Source organism: Theropithecus gelada, chromosome 9, assembly GCF_003255815.1.
Source record: "Theropithecus gelada isolate Dixy chromosome 9, Tgel_1.0, whole genome shotgun sequence".
NCBI classification, from domain to species: domain Eukaryota; kingdom Metazoa; phylum Chordata; class Mammalia; order Primates; family Cercopithecidae; genus Theropithecus; species Theropithecus gelada.
The window spans coordinates 114,947,805-114,975,343 of record NC_037677.1 but is presented as its reverse complement, the minus strand read 5'-3'; positions in this window follow the sequence as shown (position 1 = coordinate 114,975,343).

The following is a 27,539-nucleotide window of genomic DNA, read 5'->3' as shown; positions in this document are numbered from 1 at the left end:
ATTAAATAAATGATAATGGATATTCTCACCTAATTTTATTGTCTTATCTCTTCAAGCACAAAGTTCAAAATGCTGCCTACCTTTTGCCAAAGAACCCAGGTTTTGTTGGTCTCTTTGCATATAGACTATAATCTAAATATAGCTAAAGACACAGGCACCTATCAGGACATGTGATTACTATTAGAGAAGGAAGAAATGTAAGGTCAGGATAGGATTAAATTCCCACCTGCCTACATTCTCTGGCTTTGGATGCTATTTCTGCACCTCTACTGCTAGGAGAGAAGTCATAGTCTTCTTCCATAATGGCTGCAGCTGAAGTTAAGCTGACAAATTATCTTCCACAGCCCATGGAGAACCAGCAGAGCTATCTAGAGACACAAAGACTCTGACACTTACGCTATACTCCTCGGTTCTCACATTTTCCCCCAAGAGACCGAAATGATAGAGTTTTAGAGAAATTGCCAGATTTATATATTCTAACGAGCCAAAAAAAAAAAATTAAAACCCAAAGCAGATCTATTAATTCAATGAGAATTTTACATCCTTATGTGTTTAATTGCCATCCCTTAGGAAGTTCAGGACTTTTTCATTACAGGAAAAGAGTATATTGAAGCTGAAAGAAGATATTGCTGAAAATATAGCACAGAAGAGGTTTCTGAAGCATATGTCATGTAGGTATATAGTAAAACAACAGACATGCAAATATAAAGGTTTCTTGGGCTACCACAAAGCATTAGAATAATGAAATCAGTTTAAATGTTAATAACACTTAGGAAAGTAGCTAGAACTGTAATGATTTTATTTAATCTCATAGACTCCAAGCATCTTGAGAGCAGTGACCACATTAAGTGAACAGTCATATTCGCTGTTGGCATCTCCAGTGTCTAGCACAGGCACATGGTAGGTGCTCAACTGAATTTGCTGAATGAATGAATAGTAATACCACTGAAGTTGACTTTAGCAATGTTATAGAATCATTCTAACTGCATTAGGGAAAAAGGTACTTCACATTGGAGTAATATAGGAGGATTTTAATGTATTATTGAAAAAAAGGTAGTTTCAGTGCAAAGTTGCTAGAGCTGTGAATTTGAATCTAAAATAATTACGCCTGTAAGCGTTTTAAAGTTGTGTGGTAAGTTTGAGGCTGATGTGAACTGGCTACTCATTTAATTTGAAGGGAGTAGAAAGAAATTAGAAATTACAATCTGAACTACTTCTCAAGGTTGCATCTCTCTTTCCATCTCACTCCACCTCACTTTTTAAAAAATTGATTTTGTCCTGTCATTGTGCTTACCCAGTCTGACTTGTAGGAGGGTTCCAATATTTCGGGTTACGTTTGCCTAGATATGGCCAAATCTCTCCAATTTTTGGTGTGCCTGACATGAGTCAGAAGTATTTCAAAACTGTCTTCACACACTCCATCAAGGAGTATCTTTTATCCTGGGTCACACATCCTATGCCCTCAGTCACAGATGGCGCAAGTGACACGATCTTTTATGGCCACACATGGTAAATTGTCATTCATGTAGGAATCCCTAGGAACCACATTAAAATACAGATTCTTGCTCAGGAGGCCCCAGGGTGGGGCCAAAATTCTGCGTTCCTAACCTGCCCCGTTTTGAGGCTGGTATTGCTGGTGTACAGGCCACACACATTGAGTAGCAGGATGGGTTTTACATGTCTGATTTCTTTCAGCTGTACAGGGTGTATGAAATGCTATAATACTCAATCTCCTAGACTGAAACAATTTTGAGTCAGTGACACTGCTCCTTCCCCACCTCTAGAATTTTCTTCCAAGTCTCAGCTCCAGCCATGAGCCCAAAGACCATCCCCAACCTTGCTCGGGGCTACGCTGCAGCTCTGTGGCAGGTGGTTACCTTCCATTACCCTCCAGGGTGTGAAGTTTCCCTCCTGTCTAACCCTAGTGAATTAGCGATTGTTTCCCTGTCTTGCACTGACTATGCCAAAATCTCCCACAACTTGGATCCTATGGACCTTTACGTTCCAGTCTCTGGAAGCCTGACCCTTGATATTGATCCATGTCATGTTTCTGCATCATTTTATAAGCTCCCTGTTAAGCTCTATTATTCACTCGTGACAATTTTGGACCTGGAATCAATCATGCTATCAGTTGTGTGAACTGGCTGCACCACCCCTGTCCTGGTCAGAGCCATGAGAAAGTCTCCCCTGAATGTCGAGCTTCCTACTTCACATGCCCATACCACTTTTGCCCTCCTCCAACCTGCAGCTGGCATGGTATTTTTGAAATATGAATCTAATGACCTCTGTCCTTCTCTCCACCCAGGAAGGCAGACTATTTCCTCATTCTGTCCCTGTGCTGTTGAGTGAGTTTCTCTGATCCACCCTTTGAATGTCTCAGCTTCGGGAAGGGGGTTCAGCTCCTACTTCTTACCTGCTACAGCCCAGAGCTTCATCATCTCCTAGCTAAGCCTTGGGGTTACTGAGATCAATAACTCCTACAAGGCAGCCAGGGTGTAGCTCACTGCTTTACTCAGTTCTTTCATCAATTCTAGCAACTAAGGGTTTCTCATTTTTAGGATTCTACTATGTAGCAAAGAGGATATTTGTCATTCTGTATCCAGCATTTCCAGGAGTTTGCTGGCTGCCTACTCCTCTCCCTCTCCGGAGTCCCCTCGCTCTCTGTCCTCATCCTACAGGTCCTCTTGCATCTCCTCCAGGGTTCAGTTCCTCATTCGATTGTTTAATGCTGGTCTTTCCCCTGGGAAGGCTCTCCCTATTCAAGCTTCAGATCACAAGCAAAGGTCAATTACATAAGAAATATTCCCTAATTGCTTCCTAAGTCTAGCTTCTCTCTTACCTGTTTCCATAGTTCCCTGTTCTTCTGAAATAGCACCTGTCACAACTGTACCTAGTAATGTGTGCCTCCTCCTCTAAAACCTAAAGCAGGGGCTAGAGCAGTCTTGTCCCACACTGGACATAGTCCCCATAGCACAACATGGGAAATAATGAAAGCAAGTGTCCAATGAGCTCTTTCTGTATGCCTTACCCTGACTCCGTCAGTACCCCCAGTTTTCAAATAAGGAAACAGAAGGATAAAGAGATTAAGCAAGTTGCCCAAGGCCCAAAGCCAGCACTCAGCAGATCTGAAATACAGTCTGGCTCCAGAACCTACTGCCTTCACTTCTGTTTTGGTCATACATGATTGTTGCTCAGTAAATTTGTGTGGAATGACTCTTCCTGAGAGTCCATGGGCTCCGGCACTCTCTGCCAGAGCCAGGCCAAACATGTCTCATTTCTTCCTTTTGCACCACAGGTACTTCCCCAGGGATCCTCTGTATATGCATTTCCTCGGTGAGGAGCCCCAGGGGCTGAAGCTCATTTGCATGGCAAAGGTGGCTGCCAAGCCGTCAGCTTGGTTACCGGTAGCTGGTCATTGGTCACTGGTCTGCCTCTACCCCAGGTTTTCTATGAGAACATACTTAAGTGATATATAGAAGGGACCTTCCAGAATGCTACAGCTACTGAATAAGGCAGATTCTGGTCAGTCAGTCTAGGGTAGGGCCTGAAATTCTGCGTTTTAACCCCATCCCAAGTGATGCTGATGGTACTGGTCTGCAAATTTTCAGTGGTCAGGAGCCAGAGCAACATATTCCTCTGAGCTTTCATTTCCTAGTTTATATTTGGAACTAATCCCACCAACCGTGCAATATGAAAATAAGAATAAAAGAATGTGTATAAAATACCTGGTCTTGTAATTGGAACATATTAGGTGCTCAGTTAATCGTCTGGTTGCTTTTCCCATTTTATTTTTTTAAACATAAGTCAATATCAAATCTGGAAAGATTTTATCATCTGACATTATAATATTTCCACTGGGAAATTAAAACGCATGCATACACACAGAGAGCTCTTAAATAATGTTTGCAAAAAGGAATCCAAACAATGCATTTAAAATATCCATCTAACATTAGGTAGTATGTTAAAAAGTAGTCATCTCACCCCTTTGAAACTTAAATGCACTCCCTAACCACCTAACCGGATGTTCTCAGCCTGATTGTTAAAAGCTGATGATGAATCAAGTTAAGAAGGAACTCTCATTGCTTCTGGGTTCTCACCATTACTGCAAATCCGTAAATTGCCCAGAACTACAGCTTTGAAGGCTCTTCGCTCCTAAGATTTCTATTATGAATTTGTACTTAATCTTTGATCCTGACATATCTTTGAGGCTTCCTATTTAATTATTTACCAGATCCACCATTAAAAGCCCCTGTGAACCAGCCCTCTCCGTGGCTGCTGTCCATTGCTCTCTCCTCTCTACGTGTGTCTGTGGCTCCTGTCTTCCTGGGACCCTGCTGCCCCCGCCTGCCGCTGTTCTGGGGGACTCTATAATGGACTGATTGAGGAACTTCTCTTGGTCTGGAACTCAGTTACTGACATTTTGACTGACACCAAGCATGAAAATCACATTACCCTGGTTGTATAAAACCTTCACTGGCTACCTGTAAAGTACAGGATTATGTGTAAAGTCCTAGTTATTAACTTACAAGTCCTTAAATTGACTTGGGTTTGAATACCTCAGAGACATTCTGGAACCATACATCCCCAGTCGTTTTCTTTGGTCTCACTCAATTGGATTAGTTCTTTTTGGCTGAAGACATTGAGCTACGGGGCATTTTTAATGTTCGCTCTCTACTTATGGAATTTATTAACCATGGAGGTCAGGCTGTCTTACTCTCTGTCAAGCCTTCAGTTCAAATTTAAGAGGTACCTTTTCCAGATTGTTGATTTGGTTAAATAAGCCATAAATCGATCCACCGTTGTTTAGGTTTTGGAGCACTGTTCTTCTTTGGTATTTTTATGAATCTTCTCTAAGAGTGTGTTTGACATGTCACAAGTAACTTTTATATTATTCCACTTAATAACTTTTTTCCCCCCACATACTGGCTTGAAACACTGTCAAAGTGAATTTACTAATTAAATGCTTTGCATGACATATTACCTTTTCTCATCTGCTTCAGAAGGATGTCACAAGGACAACGAGATGTTATATGTGAAAGTACTTGGATTGTGAAACATCAGGTTTTAAATTCAATTACGTACATATATTCACTTTATTTTGGTTATTCATCAATCACTCCACTGTTAGGGTACTCAGATATTAATTGTTGAGTGGTGAATGAACGCCAGACCCAAAGGGAACACAAGTACAGGTCATAGATTTCTTAAGCAAATTTTAATCTAGCCTCTTTTAATAAGGCATAAATATGTCTAAAGTTAGCTAGCAATAAAATCTTTAAAAAGCAGGCTGAGACAACATAGAAAAATATAGCACTGGATACTGCACAATTAATGGCTGAATATACTCTAAATTACAGCTCTGCAATTTCCAAGGAGAGTGGAGTTCCCTCAGGCTGGGGAAGCAGGGGGGAAAAACTGGTGGTGAGAGGTTGGATTTTCGTTGGAGCCACATGGACGTGTAGCAATGAAATAGGCAGCAAAGAGATGGGGTATTACAAGACGACGAAATAATGGCAGGAAACAACAAATCACCATGGTTTTATTTAAGTTGGAGGAGGGGCATATACATTAAACCCACTTGGCTGGAAGTTGATTCAGAGAAAAAGATAGTAAGTAGGGCTTTGTTACACGTTTAAGTTACCAAATTAATACGTTTCTCTCTCTTTTTTTTTCATGAGGAGGAGATACTTCTTTCATTTTTCTGAAAGTTGCAAGACACTTGGCTGGGGTCAGAGAGATGGGGTAGGAAGGATGGGGACATGAGGAAATTTCTTTGGGGAAGTAGAAATAGACTCAGTTGCTGGTTGTGTTTCCTTTTTTGTTTTGGCTTGTGTGTTTGAGCACAGGTTGGTGGGACCAGGGAGACAAGGCATGAGATCCAATGCTGGAACTCAATTGCTAAGAGCATCACTTCTGCAGACATCTAAACACATCCAATCTGCCTAAAATGTCTCCCATGTCAGTCACTGAGTCCGGTTTGGGAAGAAATGTATTCTCAACATAGTGTAAGAAAGCCTGGTCAGTTCAATCCAATCCAACTCAATTCAATTCAACAATAATTACCATGGCCTTCTGTGCTGTGTCATCATTGTTGCTGCCGTCTGGAGGTAAAGGTAGGTGGCAGAGCTTAGAATCTACTTACAAAGATAAAGTTCACACCCAGGAAACATTTACTTATGCAGCTTAACATTAAGCTTCATACCCAGGAGACAGAGGCTAAGAAGTACAAAGATTAGTACTAAGTGTTGTCCAACGGCGCTCCCAGAATTCAGAGCAGGGACTGAGGAGGAAAAGAAAGGATTTGGGGGCTGGATGCGGTGGCTCACTTCTGTAATCCCGGCACTTTGGGAGGCTGAGGCGGGCAGATCACGAGGTCAGGAGTTCGAGACCAGCCTGGCCAATATGGTGGAACCCCGTCTCTACGAAAAATACAAAAATTAGCCGGGTGTGATGGCATGCACCTGTAGTCCCAGTTACTCAGGAGACTGAGGCAGAAGAATCCCTTGAACCGGGAAGCGGAGTTTGCAGTGAGCCAAGATCGTGCCACTGCACTCCAGCCTGCACACGACAGAGCAAGACTCCATCTGAAACAAAACAAAACAAAACAAAACAAAACAAAACAAAACAAAAGACAGAAAACGGATTTGGGGAGAGAAAGTCCTGAATTGACTCAGTGGATTGGGAGTGTCACCACTCAAAGTGTGGTCCTTGGGCCAGCAATGCCAGCATCCCTTGGAAACTTGATAAAAAATTCAGACCCCCAGGCCCCATCTCAGACTGACTAAATTAGAATCTGCATTTTGGCTGGGCATGATGGCTCACATCTGTAATCCCAGAAACTTGGGAGGCTGAGGCAGGAGGGTCACTTGAGCCCAGGAGTTCAAGACCAGCCTGGGCAATATAGTGTCACACTCTCTCTACAAACTTACAAAAAAATTAGCCGGGTGCAGTGGTGCATGCCTGTAGTCTCACTACTTGGGGGGCTGAGGTGGAAGGATTGCTTGAGCCCAGGAGTTTGAGGCTGCAGTGAGCTATGATCATGCCATTGCACTCCAGCCTAGGTAACAGAGAAGGCCCTGTCTCAAAAAAATGAAAAGAAAAGAAAAGCAAGAGAGAGAGAGAGAAGGAAGGAAAGACAGAAAGACAGAAAGACGAAAGAAAGAAAGAAGAAAAAAGAAAAAAGAAAGAAAGAAAGAAAAAAGAAAGAAAGAAAGAGAAAGAAAGAAAGAAAGAAAATAAAAAAGAGTCTGCATTTTAACAAGACTCTAAGTGGCTCATGTGCATGTCTGTCTAAGAAGCACTATGTCAGAAGACCCCAGCCCACCTGTGAAAGATAGAAAGCATCAAACAGAAACCCTGAGGAAAGAAACTCAGGCCCGTGGGGTGCCCCAATTGTAGCTGTGTACTCCCCAAGTCTCTCCCTCTGCCAGACCTCCTGTACTTTAATGGACCTTGCACAGACCATCCGAGGACAGGGGTGGCTGTGAAAGCACGGAAAGTGCCACTTAATGGCCAACCATGTTGAAATATATTCCCGAGTTTTGATGGAAATGTAGAAATATTTAGAAGGTGGGCACAGGCTTGGGAGTAGACAAGGATTGAAAATGCCCTCTTCAGCAGGTTTGGGTCTACACATAAGTGTCTGCAGGTATGGATTTGATCCATTGCTTTCAAAAGTAAAACAAACAAACAAACAAACAAAACCCAAAAACAAAGACCTATACACACGCCAAAAAACCCAAAAAACAAACAAACAAAAGCCACTCACCTCCCTGTTTCTGTCATATCTGTCCTATGAGTTCATGCTTGCCTGGTTTGAATTAAACTAGTTCATTATGTGGCAGGGAGAGAATAGACATTTTAATGGAATTGGCAAAACCCAAGCCACAATGTCCAGCAGAACAGGCTAGAATTTAACAGCAATGCCATGACTTTCTTCATGTGAAAAGGGTTCCTCATGCCTAGAATTAACAGTGCAATTAAACAGCTATACAGAACATTTTCTAACTCCTTCCTTCCATCTTTCTACATGCTTTAAAAAATATAATGTGGTTTCCATGCAAACCAAAACCAGCTAAAAGATTGCCAAGGCCAAGATGTAATTGAAGATGGCATTTAAGCCTTTGTGTCTCCTTTGTCTCCTGAGATATCATCATAAAATAAAATAGTTCATCAGGTAATATTTTCTTCATTATTCAACATCGTAATTCCGAAGTGGAAAAAAAGATAATTAGACATATGCAGTGCTGTCGACACATAGTTTATGAGGAGCTTCTAGTTAATTAGTTATGGTAAAAGGTTTCCATATAGTCATAATTACTTTAGATTTCAGAGGAAAAGAAGCAAACATACAAGTATTTTATTTTACCTGGTGACAAGTTTATCAAAGTGATGCTGATGTTTTGATGACCCTTCTGCACCTTCTTCAGACTTCCCAGGATAGAATGCAAGGTGTCAGGAGGGGATTTTAACAGCACAACTCGTGTTAACTTTGACAGGAGCTACACATCTAAAATCTTTACACATCGTCTTGCTGGATTCTGCAAGAAAATATCATCTTCTCTGTATCCTGAATTTCCTTTAACATCGATGGAAGACTTACCTATGAACTAAAGAATGGTTACAGTAATTTTGTTTAACATCTGAGATGAGCCAGCTTAATGGGAATACTTCTCCCTTGCTAATTTCTGGGGTCAGCCACTGAAGCAAAAATCATGGCAAAAATAATACTGGGAAATGTAGCATTCTATAATTTATTTGTTTAAAACAAGTTTAACAGCACCATGAGACAGAGTGAGAAAAAAAATAGAAATTTTAAAAAGTTTAATTTATAAAAACTCTCTCTCTTTATTTTACCAGGTATTTCTATCAAATCTCAATCTAATTAAGAAATGAAGATAACTTCAAAGTAAGATTGGTATCCTTGGTTTTGCCCTTTGTGTCAGGAGCAGTTTCAATAATGTCTTAGCTGAAGGAACAGCCAGATGACATCTGTCCTGTCCTACACCCACCTGGGTGCCCCAGAGCACAGGTTCTCCAGTTTCTAGCAATGCCAACTCCTGAGAGAGAATTAATCAGGTAGCAACATGCTCTGGATTGTTGATCTCCTAAGATGTCCTCAATCCCCGTTGAGTGCTTTATTTATTAGAACAGAAGATGGAAACCCGAGATAGAGGCTAAGAAGGCAAATGGGCTGATTTTCTATGGCACCATGCAAAATGCTAGTGTCATCTTGTCCACTGAAAGTTGCCAGCTGGTCAACTCCAAGAGTTGATGGGAGGCTGGTGCTTCTCTCTACTTCTGCCATATTATCCGATGGCACAACATGTCTAGACAGATACATGGGAAATCATAATAGCTGTCATTTCTTGAGTATTTAGTGATGCTTGCACCTTATTGTATACAATATGGGTTTCTTTCACTTAGTCAGGGCCTTGCCACCTCTTAGATGAGTGACTTGGGGCAAAACACTTAATCTTTCCAAACCTTGGTTTCCTCATCTGTACAATGAGACTAAAAATAGTTTTAAGACAGATAACAAATGCACGATCAGCACAATGCCAGACACACAAGAAATGCTCTGTAAATATCAGCTATTGTTATTTTTACTCTGAGAATAACTCTAAGAGTTAAATACTTTCCAGGTGCAATGGCTCACCCTTGTAATCCTAGCACTTTGGGAGGCTGAGGCAGGTGGATGACTTGAGGCCAGGAGTTTGAGACTAGCCTGGCCAACATGGTAAAGCCCTGTCTCTACTGAAAATACAAAAATTAGCTGGGTGTGGTGGTGCATGCCTGTAATCCCAGCTACTTGGGAGGCTGAAGTGGGAAGATCACTTGAACCTGGGAGGCAGAGGTTGCAGTGAGCCAATATCGTGCCTCTGCACTCCAACCGGGGCAACAGAGTGAGACTATCTTAAAAAAGAAAAAAAAAGACTTAAATACAATTATTATCCCCATTTACCACATGATGAAGCTTAAATTTAAGGAGGTTAAATCACATGGTGAATGTGTGGTAGAACTGGAATCCAAACCCATGTCCCAAACCCAAGTTACTGGCATCATCATAAATATCTGTAATAAGTCTGAACCACGTCTTTCCCTGAACTCTTCCTCTCGCCACCCCAACCTGGTAGACGTACTGGATTGAAAGCTCTGGTTTCCTTCAGCTCTTTGGACTGGCTTTGTGTGGATCTGGAGGAACTAGGAGTCTAGTCTGGGTATCCCTGCATTGTTTGCTTCAACTTGCCTGGCTTTAAATGCTTCCTAATTTATTTTCTTCTACTTAAAGATAGGTGAGGGGAGGAGGACCACCTTACTGGGACTTCCCAGATACGCTTGTTCTCCTCGCCCACCTGACTGGTCTTCTGTGATGAATGGCAAGGCTTTCACTGCTATGTCTTTTTTTTTTTCTTTTTTCTCTGTAATCCTCCCTGCATAGTTTCTGTTTCTAACATTATTCTCCAGGATGGTAACATATTTTTCTTGGATAAGTCAGTTAGAGACCTCTTCGTTTTCCCAGCCAGAGAAAAATCAGTCTGAGTATTCATCACCTCCAATATCCCATCTACTTTTTTAAGTGAACCAAAAAGGGGAATCAATTCTTAGTCTAGGTTTCAAGTTTGCCAAATGCAATTCTACAGTATGCTGATATATTACATAGGAATCATATTAGTAAACTATGGTTTTTATAGCCAAAATGAAGAAAATGACTAACTAAATTATATTTGATTGGGGGCATAGAGGGCCTGAATAAGTAAGATCAAATAGTTACTGGGTTGTCATTAATGTGATTCTCATCCTGCATGCTTATTTCCACCCTAAATCTAAACATATGAGTTATGCCCCAGACGTGAAATTACGACACAGAGTTATACCTGAGAAAAGAAGAGCCATCTTTAACCTCATTTCTTTGAGATAATGAAGACAGTATTTACTATTTCTATGTTTTTGGGTTTTTTTTGCGGGGGGGGGGGGACCAGGTCTCATTCTGTCACCCAGGCTAGAGTGCAGTGGTGTGATTCAAGCTCACCATGGTCTTGACCTCTGGGGTTCAGGGGATCCTCCAGCCGCAGCCTCTCGGGTAACTGGGACTGTTGGTGCACACTGGGTTAATTTTTAAAGCATTTGTAGAGATGGGGTCTCCCTATGTTGCTCAGGTCAGTCTCAAACTCCTGGGCTCAAGTGAGTTGAGCTCAGTCTCCCACCCTGGCCTTTTAAGGTGCTAAAATTATAAACTTGGGCCACCTCACCTTGCCTATTTCTAGGTATGTTTAATGTGAATACTTTTAGCTGCAATTGTAATCACTACTAGTTATCTTGTAATCTAGGAAACAAACATGGATTTAGAATGGCAAAATAATGCTTGGAAATAACCTCTCACAATTTGTCTCTTCTAAAGGAAATTTAAAAAGCTTTCATATATTTAAGGTGAATGGTTTCTAAAATTTGTGATACTGCAGGTCCAGTTAATATCTTAAGCTCATTTATATAGAATACCATAATATTCAAAGTTCCTGGATAAATAGTTCTCAATTAAGTGTGTTAATTAATTCTCAATTAATTATGCTAATTTATACTAATTTCTAATGCAATGAGAAAATTGAAGATTAACCTGGAAATTTGGAGGAGCAATGTTTCTGTTAACTAAACAGGAATACATTATACAGGCAAGAGCAAGGCAGGTTCTTTTTATTTTGTTTGGCTAGTTTGATGCCTATGTAGTACAATATAATCTGAAAACACCTAACTTCAGTATCTAATCCACCTGCAAAATTGTGAAATCAACTCCACCATTCCCTTCACTCCCACCTGTATTGTTTGTCTTCAACATTCCTGAAATTTTCGAAAGCTGTTATTAACGATGAGAAGATCATCTCTAGCCCTAAGAGGAAAAATAAGGCTAGGTTCTTCTAAAGCATTTTGTCAGTGTCTGCCTAGGCTGTTGAAAAGCCACAAAATTGCTAGACTTGTTGACTATTGAAGGAGACTAAGAAAATATGAGTAATCTTTGTTTGCTGAACCCAAACTAAAGACTCTAAAGGACGTGCTTATTGTGACTGTGGCTTAAATTACAAGGACCACTAACCTGCAAAGTTTCAAATAGATGTAAGACAAAACTGGGGTGGCTGTTGGAGATGATAAGCAATGCCATTCTTAACCATTGTACTAAGCAGGGGGGTCCGCCCTGATTTTATGATGTATTGCTGCATTTTGCACGCTAAATGGCATTTATAGAGCTTGAGGGGCTAAATTTCTCTATGACTTACTGATATTTACCATTTACCATGATATTTACCATTTAGTCCATCAGTTAATAACGTGTGTGTGTGTGTGCGTGTGTGTGTGTGTGTGTGTGTGTGTGTGGACTGTCCATCCCAGGCTCTGTGCTAAATCTTGATTATATAGAGATGAAGAAGTATAATCCCAGCACTCAAGAAGCTCTCACCCAAATAGAGGTGATGGATGTCTCATAGTTTTCTCAACAGAAAATTATTGCTTAGAGAACACAAGTTATCAGCAGTGGGGAAAAAATATAAAAATAATAAAAAATAAAAAACTATGAGGAAGAATTGGAGGAATCAAAAGAATGGAGCACTTTGAGAGTCTGATTCATGAAGCAACAATTTCCAACTCAGTTCGCATTACTGACCTATCCTAGACTCATGGACAGAAATATTTTGTGGGTTCACATAGGGTGGAATAATTCATCTCATTCCGAAGCTGTAAGGAAGGGGTCACTTTTGCTTCCTTCACCTCGAGGCTGCAGGAGAAATATTTCCCCATAAGCTAGTAGAGAAGAAGCCACTGGGAATTTGATGTAATCTTTATTTCGCCTCTAAAAGGTTTGTTGACTTTCATTTGGTTCTAACCTTACTTTTAACTCCTAATGAAAACAAATGTTCTTCTTCTGAGGTAGGGCACCCATGGACCTGGGATGTGGGGAAGAATAACAAACAAATGTTTCTGAAGTACTTTAAACATCCAAAATGAAATCTGCCACATTAAAGCCAAGTGTTACTAATGACAGGAACTGCCAACGTGCTAAGAACAAAGCAAAGTGCCAAGCACTTCTCATTCATCTTATCCTTTTCAATTTATTGTGCCTTTCTTTAATGGTAAAACTGATCTTGTAATAAATTCTTCATCATAAACTCCTTGGTTAAAATCTTGTGACTGTTCATTTGCATAAACCATGAGGTAGATTTCTGCTGTAATTTAAAAACCTACCAAGTGAGCTATAATTCATTTACCATTAACATCCAAATAAGAGCTATAAACCAAAAGAAGAAAATGAGTCATGGTTGCATTCCAAGATATATTAAAGAACGAAATGTTATTTTCAGTACATTGGGATTAACTATTATTTGCAAACTCCACCACTTGTAGCCCTCTCTCTCAAGACAGAAAGTGCAAAAACACATGATTAATCCCAACATGTTGCTTATTAACATTAATCTAGATTAGTGTCTCCCAACCCTAGTTTGTTTCAACTGCAGGACATTTCCAACTACCTCAAGAGATTTTATGGAATTCTTTCAAATTCCTAAAGCACAATTAATTTTAATTTATATTAATGTTAAGAATAAATACATGCCATATGGCAGATTAAGGGAGAAAAAATATTGGAAAGTCATACTAACAACTTAGAAAAAGATTCCAAATCATTAGCCAACTTGAGGATTTAGATAACACTTTTTAAGCTGCAAACTTTCAGTAAACAGGAATGTAGTTCTAGAAACCAAGAAAAAATGACTGAATTTTAAGTCCTCATGTTACATATTGAGGTCTCTTGACAGAACACTTTTCTTTATACCACACAGATTTCTAGTTTCAAAAACATCTACAAATCTCCTTGTTCTTTCACAGTTTAGGTAAAGATAATGTTTTTCCCTCCACTACTGTTTCATGGTTGATCATACACTTCTGCACGTGGTGTCTTCCCTGATAAATGATGCTGGGGCCATGTCTGGCCGTGGAGAAAGAGAACTGAAAAGGCTATCTCAGTGAATGATCTTCCCTAAACTAAATTTCAAGTAGAATAAGGTTCTACGACACCACTGAGAGTTCACTATTAGCACTTGGGGAGAAATGGGTCATGGAAACAGCTGCTACGTTGATCTTGCCTCCCCTGCCACAGCGCCACCTGTAGACACTAAACGATGCATGGCCTTGGAGTTACTCTGTCCCGCTCCCAAGGAGAGGGAGGGATGGTCAGGAGCCAGTGGTGGAGGCGATAAAAGAAAATTAGTGGTTCACCATAAACAGAATTGAAAGTAAGCCGTGTGGGTAGTAAGTGCCTGGGAAAACTGGGTGAGTGGGCAGGTAGACCACGTGGATGGAAACTGGAAAACTCACAGTGGAGCAGTTTCAAATGACACCTACAGAGGGAGGCATCTGAGACCCAAAAGCAGATCCAGAGAGAGGCTCGCTCACTCTTTTCAAAAGACCAGCCCTTATACGCAAGTTAAATACAAAGATATTCTGCTCATTATGTCATTCAGGGGACTGAGGAGTAATTTTAATGTCATTCAGGGGACTGAAGTGTATTTTTTTTAAACCAAAATTTCTTCCCCATTTGTGATAAAATGAACCTAACTTATATTCTGGTTTTAATACTTGTTCAGAAGAATGCTATTGGACATAATCTTTTAAGGTTTTGAGCATATATCTAATTTTTAGTATACTTACAATGAGGTGAATTTACTGAAAGCATCATTATAAAAATAGCTAAGGAAGCTATTAATAATTTGGAAATTCTGAAATTTTAGGTCTACCTACTGAAGAATTACGCCAAACTTGTATTAAACTCACTGACCCTAATCTGAGTAAAATGCAAATCAGGATAGATATGATGTTTCATGCTCTTGGGCTATTCTCTGAATCTCTTCCTGTAGGTGGCAGACACAGAAAAATGTAAACAGACTTTGAAGGGGTTTCTGGTCCCTGTATCATGGCCAAGAATTTGACAACTAATTATTTTTAGTTGGTTCAGGAACAGTTGTTCATCCAACAACTTTTGTAAAACTCTTCAGCAGACTAGGATCTTGGCCTCCAAAAAGTCACAGTTCCGTGTAATAAATAAATATGCCAGCAAATAAGGTTAATACAATATAGTAGAGGGCTGCAAACAAGGTATGTACACAAAACCCTAGATGCTCATGGAAGGGAATGATAGGCTCTTTCTAGGGGTGATGGGGAAACATTCTCAAAAAAGACAGTCTTTAGATTCCTAAATGAAGAATAGGAGTGACCAAGTATAAGAGAGGGGCATGGAAGGCCAAGGGAAGAGCAAATGAAAAGGCACAAGGGTATGAAATGCATTCTTCAGGGAAGAAGGAGGAGAAACACATGCCTGGGGCACCGAGTGGATGGCGGACAAGCAGAAACAAGGGCAGGGGTACAACATGGAGGGGTAGATGTAAAGCAGAAAAGTTCTGAAAAAAAAAAAAAAAGCTCCTAAAATGCAAAAGTGTCCAGGAAAACAATATTTGACTTGGCAACCATTCTAGCCTTGTACTTATTCCCAATTCTGAAGCTTCTTGTAAGTAGTTTATTCAAGGGATACTAACCTAATAACAGAAACCAGCAAGACAATATACCTTTCTCTCTAGAAATATGCTTTACAGTTTATTTGCTGTATCACACTCATTTAATACTGAACTCATGGCTTAGTTTTAGTATTGGAAAATACTTACTAACAAAAAACTAGAAAGGATTTGTGCCCTGATTGTTAAGAAGTGCCAGATTCCTACAATTCTATTGGAAAATTAAAAGACTTCAAGTGTACAAATTTAATAAAACCACCATCCACATTCACAACTGAACACTTTCCAATGAGACCAAATTTTCACCTCCTGTGTTTCCCCTAGCTATAATCCTCCCAACTCTACTAAGAAGCTGCTGGGAAGTATGCCTATCATGAAAATTGCTCAATTTTCAAAATGATCTCTGAATCATAATGGAAATCTTGGTGGTTAAGTGCCTCCAATAACATAAAAACGCCTCCCAGCCCTTAAACAGGTGGTAGAAAGAAGTCAGAAATGACTCTTACAATGGTCTTTTTTTTATCCATTTAAATTTCAGTATATCAGGCAGCATTAAGAAATATTTTTAAATATAGAGGATGATTACACAGGTTTTCTGTATGATAATATTGTAAGAGAGATAGCTAAGTGCCTGGGTTAAAATCCTGGATCCATCACTTATGAGCTCTGTGATCTTGGGCAAGTTCTTGGGCAACTGACGCCTCTCTGTGTGTCAGTTTCTATAAAATGCGTGCAACAATAGTACCTACTAAATAGGGTTATTATAAGTATGCGGAGTATCTTCTATTTGCCCCTTTAGTTCCACTTCCAACCTTTCTCCAACCTGCTTCTGTACCCTGGGAGGCTGACCTGTACAAGAGGCATCAATGGGCTCTTTGCTCTCCGACTTTCTGTTGGATTTGGCTAATGAGAGTATGGGCAGGAGAGCCAGGGGCAGGAGGACAGTGAGGTCAGAGTGATTATTCCCCTTGTTCCCTGCCTGTTAGGTTGCCATGGGTTGTCTGCCACCCAGTGCTCCTGCCTAGCAGTCTCTAGGAAGAGGCTCTCTCTCGGTACCTCTAACCACTCCCTCTCCAAGGCCCTTCAGGCAGGCCCGGGGGTGGTATAGACTCCCTGCTGCTGTGAGCCAGGGTGTTGCACAATCCCCTATTGCATTTTCTAAATCCCACTCACACCTTTGTAAATATTCCTTGTATTCAATTCGCTTCAATTTATCCAATTTGAGCATGCCATCTGTTTCCTGCCAGGATCCAGACTAATAGAATGAGTTTCTCTTTGTAAAGCACTTAGAATAATAGCTGGCACATGGTAAGCACTATATAAGTATTTGCTAAACAAACAAAATAAATGAGATTTAGAAACTTTTTTGTAGTCGACATTAAACATATCTTTCTGTATCCTGTCATACAAAGCAAAAATCTTCAGAAGCTTTTTCCCAAATACAGCTCTCTTCTCTTCAATAGGCTTTTTGTATGTGAAATAACCATCATTCTATTTTTAATCATGTTTGTAGTGCTTTGGTTGAAAAAATTCTGTTAAGTAAAATATTATTAAAGTTTTTTATTCGATAGGAGCCGATGGGGAATTTATATAACTATATTCATTGTAATCGTTATGTATAGTTATTTTCCTGTTTTAATACTTTGTTGTCCTTTATATACCTTTTAGCACATGTACAGTATTGTCTCCTTTGACGTTTTAAAACAATTTGGATTGTAGACATGTATGTTTTTCATTCAAACCATCAAATAGAGCAGCATTTCACATTTTAAATGTATCTGGTTAAAACAATAGGCTTGTTGCTTTTCTGGGTGAAAGACAAGAGATTTTTCATGCTGGTTCCACTTTTTCCATCCTTCGTTTCTTGAATCTGAAGTTCTGAATGTCTTCCTCACCCCTATTTGATCCCAGGATATTTTTCTGTTTTGTGTACTACTATTTTTTAAGTCACTTAAACCAGAGCAGCTGCGGCCTTCTAGTTTGAGCTCTTGTTTACTTACTTCCGTTTTGACAAGGGGTTACCTCAGATTCATCTTAGCAGTAACATCTCCATTATTTTAAAATTCTAATTCATTTCCTAATATTTTGGTATGGGGCCTCGAGTAAGCTGTGAAAAAGACAATCTGAGACTTTATGGATCTGGGAGTCTCCTTTCTTTTTCATTTATGTGTGAATGACAGCTTCCTTAAGTGGGGTATCCCAAGGTCTCCCACTCTTTTCCTAAGTGTTCCAGAGATGTTAGTCCGGCATCTTGTAATGATTGCTATAGCAGAATATGATAAATGTGGTCTGGTTTTTACCATTTTGAAGTTAAGTAAGGTTAGTGGCTAGAAGACCATCAGACAAAAAAAAATTTTTTTTAACTCCAGAAACAGACACTTGGAAAATATAAACTTATTTTCAAAAGGTACTATTTATAAAGCAACTAAAAATATAAGATACCTAGGAATAAATGTACCAAAGATTATTAAATCTTACTGAAATACATTTAAAATGACCTAAATAAATGGACAAATTGCACAATCATGAATAGGAAGAGGGAGACTCAGTACTATAAAGATGTCAATTCTCCTTCCTAAAATCTATGTATTCACTGTAACTGGGACAATCGTTTATCCATATGGAAAAAAAACAGATTCATATCTCACACTGTATATAATAAAGTCAATGTAGACTCAAGATCTAAATATGAGAGGAAAATGTTAAGACTTTTAGAAGAAAATAAAGTAGAACATCTTTATTACCTTACGGTAGGAAAGGATTCCTTAAGTAAGATGAAAAATCACAAACCACGCAGAAACATGATCAATATGACACATTAAATTAAAGACTTTTATTGATCAAAAAACATCATTTAAAAGTAAACAAACAAACAAACAAACATAAAAGACACAGACTAGGAGAAGGTATTCCCAAAACATCTAACAAGGATGAATAAAGAACTCAGTCAGAAAAAAGACAATCCAATAGAAAAATGGACAAAAGACAGGAACAGACATGTCAGAGAAAAAATATGGATGACTAACAAACAGAAAGATGATCAATCTCATAAGAATCAAGGGGCCAGGCGTGGTGGCTCATGCCTGTAATCCTAGAATTTTGGGAGGCCGAGGTGGGTGGATCACGAAGTCAGGAGATCAAGACCATCCTGGCTAACACAGTGAAACCCCGTCTCTACTAAAAATATGAAAAATTAGCTGGGCGTGGTGGTGGGCGCCTGTAGTCCCAGCTATTTGGGAGGCTGAGGCAGGAGAATAGCATGAACCTTGGAGGCAGAGCTTGCAGTGAGCCGAGAATGCGCCACTGCACTCCAGCCTGGGCGACAGACTGAGACTCTATCTCAAAAAAAAAAAAAAAAAAAAAAAGAATCAAGGAAGACCAAAATAAGACACTGTAAATACCATTCTGTGCCAACTGGATTGGTCAAAAAATAAAAGTTCTGAGAATATGAAGTGCTGGTAAGAATGTGAAACAGTAGACACTCATATAACGATGGGTGGGAGTATAAGTTGATACAATCACTTTGGACAGCCATTAATATTACAGAATCAAGATGCATGCACCCTCCTGTGACCTGGTAATTCCACTTCTAGAGTAGTGAGCTCTCAAACTTGGCAGTGCATCAGAATTTCCAGGGGGCTTATAAAATACAGATTGCTGCCCCTACTCTCAGAGTTCCTGATTCAGCAGGTCTGTGGTAGAGTCCAATTAAAGTATTTGTATTGCCAAGCAGATCACAAGTGATAATCAGGCTGCCGGTACAGGACCATGCTTTGACACTATTTTAGAGAAACCCTTAAACATGCATTTCTGAATTCATGTATGAGAAAGTTGGTAGCGGCATTTCTGGTAATATCAAAAAATTTAACAATCCACATATTTGTGGAAGGGAGAATTAAAAAAATAAATTGCAATATGTTCATAAAATATTGTTCATAAAATAAATGAACAGGAGCTATGTGCATCAGCCTAGATGAGTATCAGAAAATATAATGTTGAACTCAAAAAGTTTTAGAAGAAAACATAGAGTATTATTTCGAGTTCCAAAGCATCAAAACTTAAACTACATATTGTTTAACAATAAATGCACTTACATTAAAAAGTTAAGATAATGATAAAACTCAATATAGTGGGCCAGGTGTGGTGGCTCAAGCCTGTAATCCCAGCACTTTGGGAGGCAGAGGTGGGAAGATCATGAAGTTAGGAGATTGAGACCATCCTGGCTAACACGGTGAAACCTCGTCTCTACTAAAAATACTAAAAATTAGCCGGGCGTGGTGGCGGGCACCTGTAGTCCCAGCTACTCAGGAGGCTGAGGCAGGAGAATGGTGTGAACCCCGGAGGTGGAGCTTGCAATGAGCTAAGATCGCACCACTGCACTCCAGCCTGGGCGACAGACCAAGACTCCGTCTCAAAAAAACAAAACAAAACAAAACCTCAAAATAGTGGTTACAATGTGGGGGTGTGTAGAGAAAAGTAAAATCAGAGAAGGGTAAATGACCAAGTGTCCAGTGGTATTTGGTAATGTTTCCTTCTCTCCTTTCCTTCCTTCCTTCCTCCCTCCCTCCTTCCCTTCCCTTCCCTCCCTCCCTCCCTCCCTCCCTCCCTCCCTCCCTTCCTTCCTTCTTTCCTTCCTTTCATTCATTTTCTTTCTTTCTATGGTCTCACTGTGTTGCCCAGGTTGGAGTTCAGTGACTATTCTCAGCCTTGATCATAGCTCATTGCAGCCTCAAACTCCTGGCTGAAGCCATCTTAATGCCTCAGCCTCCCAAGTAGCTGGGATTACAAGTGTGTGCCACCACACCCAGCTTGTTTTATTTCTTAAACCAGGTGGAGCTTACACAAATGTTTGACATACTATTTTCAGATTGTTCATGATATATGAAATAAACTTGAAATGATTCAAATACAAAACTTAAAAAGGAATCTAAAGTTTTTCTCTTTAAAAGTTGAAAACTCTCACCGGGCGCAGTAGCTCACGCCTGTAATCCCAGCACTTTGGGAGGCCGAGGTGGGCGGATCACGAGGTCAGGAGATAGAGACCATCCTGGCTAGCACGGTAAAACCCCGTCTCTACTAAAAATACAAAAAATTAGCCGGGCATTGTGGCGGGCGCCTGTAGTCCCAGCTACTCAGGAGGCTGAGGCAGGAGAGTGGTGTAAACCCAGGAGGCGGAGCTTGCAGTGAGCCAAGATCACACCACCACACTCCAGCCTGGGTGACAGAGTGAGACTCCATCTCAAAAAAAAAAAAAAGTTGAAAACTCTCATGTCTCGGTTATAAGTGACTAAGAATATTTCTTGGTTTATGATATTACTTTTTTGCAGTTCTGAAACGTGTTACTCTGGTGTGATTTGATCTTTTTGTACTTTTGCTATTTGTTCAATCTCCAGAACATTTTTCACACAATTTGGATATCCTTGTTATTATCTTCTATATCAATTATGTTTTTTTGAATTTTTCATTTCTATCACATATATATCTGAAATCTAAAATTACATTTTAAAAGACTCACTTCTGCTAATATACATTTATCATGTATATTATATCTTCCTCAATATTTTTTTATTCCATTCTCTGTCTCTTTTCTTTCTGAAAGTTAATTATATGTATGCTAGATCTTTCAGTATTGTCCCACAAGTCCCTGAAGCTCTGCTCATTTTTCCCAGTATTTTTTCCTTTATATAGATAGAATTAGTTATATTGATCTGTCTTTAAATTCTCTCAATTTTTCTTCAGTCATTTCCATTTACTGTCAGGCCCATATGGCAACATTTATTTCAAATATTGTATTACAGTTTTTGGTCTTAGAATTTTTATTTTATCATTTTAATAGTTTCTAGTTCTCTGAGATTTTGTATTTGTTAATTCTTTACAAACCTATTTTCCTTTACATTTAGGAGCATAGTTATAATAGCTGATTTAAAATTTTTGTCTGCTAATTATTTATCTGAGTGTCAGTCTGCATTGATTGTTTTTGGCTTACGTTTTCTTTTTTTCTTCATATGCCTAGCATTTTAGATATTATCCAGAACACTGTGAATGATATGTTGCAGAGCCTCTGGGTTCTGTTGTATTCCACTGAAGAGTGCTGATTTGTTTTAAGCAGGCAGCTAATTTAACTATTTCAAACTCTAAACTGTCTCCAGTGTGCAGCAACAGAAATCTGTGATTGGTTCTTCTAGCCTTAGCTGGGTTATTTGCACACATGGTTCAGGAGTCAGCCAATGACTTGTGCAGAGTTTATATATAGAACATGTTACTTCCCCCTCTTTGGCTCTCATTTTTCCAAGATTACCCCCTCCTCACTTTCTGGTTACTATAATCACCATGAACCCTGTCTCCTGACTCTTCATGCCAGTAAGACTACAGATTTTCCATTCATGTTTTAGTAGCCTTTATTTGGCATGGATTGCGACCGGCTTTCCAGCAAAGAGCTCTGATAATGGGAACTTTCCCACTGTCATCTCCTTCTTCCAAATGCAGATTCCCCTCCATTGTCTGCCTGCTTGGCTGCTCTTCAGTGCCTCTGGATAGCTGCTTTTTGTATTTTGTCCAAAACCCATAGTTGTTATGTGTAGGAGGATTACAGAAGCCATAGCTTATTTCATTTCTAGTTTGAGTTTTTGTTTCCCATTTTTTTTTTTCCCTCCATTATTGATTACTTTTTCCTCTCTGTGTCCCAGGGCAGCTCTTCTGGTGCCCAGAGTCTCACGGCCTCTCCTGAAAACAGCCCCAACAGACTTCATCATTCTAAGCACAGAGGGTCAAATCAAATCCAAGGGGCCAGACAGGGGATGAGGATATGCTATCAATGTCCTTGTCTTAGTTTTATTTGAAAGCAGCATAGTTTATAGATCAGCAGCCATTTATTCAATTCAGCAAATATTTGCAGAGTGTGTATAAGGTACAAGACTGTTTTAGGCCTTTTGGATACATTGATAAACAAAAAACTCAGGGATCTTTGCCCTTGGGGAGTTAAAATTCTAAAGAAGGATACACACAATAAACAATAGACATAATAAATATTATAGTATGTGGTATACAAGGCAGTAATGTCCCCAACTTCATCCTCATCCCCAAAGCAGTTTTGATTGTTTGAAATCAGTCTTTCCCAACACCTTTATCTCTCTTCACTTTGTTGATTCGTTAGAGTTGTTTTCCCAGAACTGAGAAATAGGCCATGAATCCTGAAGGAAAAGCTCTCTGCCTCAGCTGCTGCAGTGACTCAATTTCACCACTGGATGGGGGAAAAAAAATAGAAGGAGCTAAAGAGGAATCCTAAAGGAATAGAGGGCAAAGGAAAAACCACAGTTCATGTATTCCTAAATCCAACCTACTCTCCACTCGCCACGTGACTTCTAGTTTACTTGTAGTGCAAGCATCATACAATCAGGTAGTTTCATCAGTCTGGTACTATTGTTCCTAGAAACTGAGAAAGTATTTTTTGGGGGGGCACAGATTATTTGTGTGTGTGTGTGTGTGTGTGTGTATGTATGTAGGTATTCTACTTGCCTTAATACTTGTATTTTTCATATATGTTATATGTAATATATATGTGTATGTATTTTATTTTACTAGCATTAATACATTAATTTACTAGCAATTAATACATTTTACTAGCATTAATATCTTTTTCATGTATTACATGTGTATACGTATGTATGGGTGTATCTATTATAGGCCTTCAACAAGCCATTTTGTGTTAATTATTTTCTTATTTTCTGATGCTTTGACATTTTGGGGTCTTGCTGATCATGGAGAGACTGCCCCTTCCAGAGGTAGTCAATACCTAGAGATAGTAAACACCTCCCAGGAGTGAACCTTTCATATACAAACCAACCAATCCAGAGCCCCTACCCTCAACCACCTCCTTTATCAAGCTCCTCCTCTCAGGGACACTATCCCCCTGCCCCACTTACCCTAGGGCCACGTATCAGGAGACTTGGGGTGGTTCCTGTACCTCAGAACCTGTGGAAATTGTCCAAACTAGCCCATCCTAACTGCCTACCCTGCTTGTCTTTCTCACAGAAACTTCAATAAAGGTTCCTGCCCACGTTTCCCTCTCACTCCCTCTGCCTTCTGCCCGATTTGGTGCTTCTTCCACACGGCCTGTGTGGTGTACCCTGCCTCCTGTTTCTAGGGAACCGTGAATATAACTTCCTCCTTCATGACAGTTATTCTGTGTCTGCATATCTCAGCATCCTTGATTAAAACAAATCCCAGGTACATTTAAAACACAGTGTTAAAGCCTTTTTGAGGTATAGTGTCCTCAGTATGATGATTTTATATATATGTACACCATCATCATTGTCATTGCTCACATTCAATAAGTTTACTACGGTCCAAGCATTGTGCTAGGTACTTTGGGGTATTTAATCCTCATGATAATCCCTCAAAGTAGATGCTTTTATTACTCCCACTTTACAGATGAAGAAACTGAGGTGTAAAGAGGTTAACTCACCCAAGTTGGAAATAGGATTTAAACTCAATTCTGCTTAACAAAGCCATTATTCTTAACAGAAGGTCAGCGCGCATTTTTTGCAAAAGGCCAGATAGCAAATATTTCAGGCCTTGTTGGACTTATGATCTCTGTTGCACCCACTCATCTCTGCTGCTGCTGCTGTAGTGAAAACACAGCCAAATATGATGCATAAATTAACGGGCATGACCCTGTTCTGATAAAACTTTATTTGTAAAAATAGGTGGGGGGCTGGGATTTTGTATATGTGTCAGTTTGGCTGCCCCTGCTCTTAACCACTCGGCTTCACTGTCTCCGTGATGGCAAAGACTCTGATTAAAACTGAACATTCTTCTTCTCTCCCACTTCATAACGGTGCTCATCAGAGGCAAGTCACTGGACCACTCTGGGCCTCGATCCCTCCTTTAATTCTTCACTGTGAACTTCAATCCCTTAGATCTTGGTGGGAAGAGGAACTTGACCTATGCCGTAGCTCTGAACTTTATAACTCTGGATTTTCAAGAACTGAGCTCAGACTGAGCTCAGCCACAAGGAGTTGTGTACCATTGTAGAAAAGGATGGAGTATGTCAACATCCATAAGGTGGCTCCATCTGTCTAAAGGAGACATTCAGATGAAAATTGTAAAAGAGCCTTCTCTTCTTTTGTCTCCAAAGCAGTACACTAAGTGGTCTACCATGCCGTAGCCAATGGGTGGACAAGTCAGATATTCTGTTTAGGGGAACAAGCATGCTTACTGAATTTTAGTATGCATCAGGCCATCAGGCACAATGCAAGGCATGTGAAAACCCTTATTTCACCCACAATATCCCTATAGAGGTAGGTGTGGTAGTTTAGGGGTAAAGGAGGAGAACTGAGACGATGTCTATATCCAGAGGACTGCAAGCAAGGGCCTCTCTGGACAATGCCTCATTTGGGAACCTGGCAGATCCAGAAACTAGCTATCATTAGTATGTCCAGTGATGACAAATTCAATTACTAAATGAATAGGCCATCTGTTCTGACACATTGGCCAGAGTATCAATGTATTTATTTGTCTGGAAGTATTCATACCTAATGTGCAGTTGGTTCAATGAGCATTTCTTGAACACCTAGTATGTGCTAAGGCCATGGGAACAAAGATATAGAAGAGGACATAGTCTTTGCACTGAAAGAACTTTCAGAGTGTCACTGCATGACGCTGAGGGATATGAGTGCTGGGGGAGACGGTGAGTCAGGGACAATCTGAAAGTGAGTCACACCCCAGTACAGACCTACCTGCTGGGGCACACTCATCTGGAGCCTACCTATGGGATAGACGGAGGACACTGAACTGGCTGCCCAGGAGATCTATAGCCTTTCCTCTGCTCCATCTTCTTATGAGACATTGAACACTAATGATAATGGCTCGTATATCTTGATGCACACGGCACTGTTTGCTAAGTACCTTACATACATGGCCTGGCAAACCAAATCTGCATTCTTGAGTGTGATAGTGTAGGCCTCCTATGATCGAGCCCCAATACTACATGCTAGCTTTTTCTGCTCTGTAGGTACCCTACCCTGCAGCCATACTGCATTGCTTTCCATTAATTTCACGTTCCAGCTTTAGCTGATACGATACCTTCCACCTGGATTGCCTTCCCTGATTCAGTCTGTCATTAAGATGGTCTTCTTTCCATGCCCAGCTCACACACTCACTCTTCCTCGAAAATTTTCCTTGACAGGGATCTCTCTTCCGAACACCTGTAAAACTTTGTATCTCACTCAATGGCACTTAAATCTCTTAAAAAATAAAATCAACACTCTTCGTTCTGATTATAAAAGTAAAACGCTGCTCAATGGAAATGACTCAAACAAGAATGGTGAGATTTTGGCAAAAACATCACACTCCTCTCATTTTAAGTTCCTCAAAGACAAGACTGCATTTAATTCATCTTTATATCCCCTGGAATCTGCCCACTTTAGCACCAGATTGTCTACTCCAGCCTTCATTCACAGTAAGAATTACGTAAGTATTTATTTATTTGAATGAATGAATTATACTTAGGACTTTTATTGCTAAACCTAGAGCTGATTTTAAAAATTTATATGAGGTTTATGATTAATGATGCTATTAACATGTCTTTACTTCTAATATTATAATATCTTTTCTCTAAAAAATTACTGATACAATTATTTTGTTGCCAGATTAATGCAACGTCTGTACTTTCTTGGAGTGTCAGGCCAAATCCATCTCTGATCATTTGTTATTACTGGAAATTCTATTGCCTCTATCTTCAGACCACTTTAGAGATGAATTACTTAATTCATGCTGAGAACATTTCATTACTTCAGGTTGTTCACCTTTCAAAGTTCCTCAGGTATCTGCAAGAATTTGTAGTTAAAATATTCCAGGGTTGTAGGTCTTAACTTCGTTGCAAATTGACTACACATTTTTATCGTTAAATCATAAGCATCAGGTGACTTTCACATTTCTGCTGAAGGCATGTTTCTTATTAGGCTAAAGCTGTTCAGTCTGTACAATTAATGGTTCATAGCACACTAAGGAACATTTATTAATTTTCATTTTACTTGTTTTTTTGAAGGTTACGTATTTTTTTGAAGGGGGTTAAGGGTTCTAAGATGGACTTATTGAAATTTTAAAAGGTGTAAATAGGTAAATATTATGGTCCTTGAAAAAGTGAGACATTTTTCCCTTTAAGCATGTGATTAATACTACTAATAAAAATGTCATCAGCCTTCCCTGCCAGGGTGATGCAGTTAGAAAGACATTTCGTATGTACGTGTGTGGTTTGCTTTCCATATCTAATATGACATTTTGAGACAACTTAATGTAAGAAAATTACTTTTAAAAATAGATTCTTGATGCTTTGTTGTTCTTATTCAATAATGCTAAAGGAAAATTGTATCTTCCTGTACATTTACCTAAGATTTTGCCTGACTACATTTGGTAGCTTATATCAGTGTTTGAGACATAAGAATTTTGTCTCTCTTATCAGATCATGTAACATGAATACCATTCTTGTTGAAGTTTGAGTTTCTGGAAAGCAGGCCTCCTTCCTATGCTTTTGTGGATAGATCATTTATCTTATACTTAAATTTGGTTTCATTCATAAGCTAGTTTCTTAAATTATTTCTTATGCTACTATTCATAGTATATGGCATTGGTTATATATAGCAAACTAATTTTGGCATAGATCAAGCAGTACTTTTTAAACAGCCATATTGAGATATAATTGGCATACCATTATAGTTCACACATTTAACGAGCATAATTCAGCACAATTCAGTGGTTTTTAGTCTATTCACAGGGTTGTGTAATCATCACAACTGTCTAATTTTAAAACATTTTTGTCACCCCCAAAAGAACTCCCACACCCATTAGCAGTTACTTCCCACCAGCCCTAAGCAACGACTAACCTACATATTTTTTTTTGAGACAGGGTCTTGCTCTGTTGCCCAGGCTGGAGTGCAGTGACGTGATCTCAGTTCACTGCAACCTCTGCCTCCTGGGTTCAAGGTATCCTCC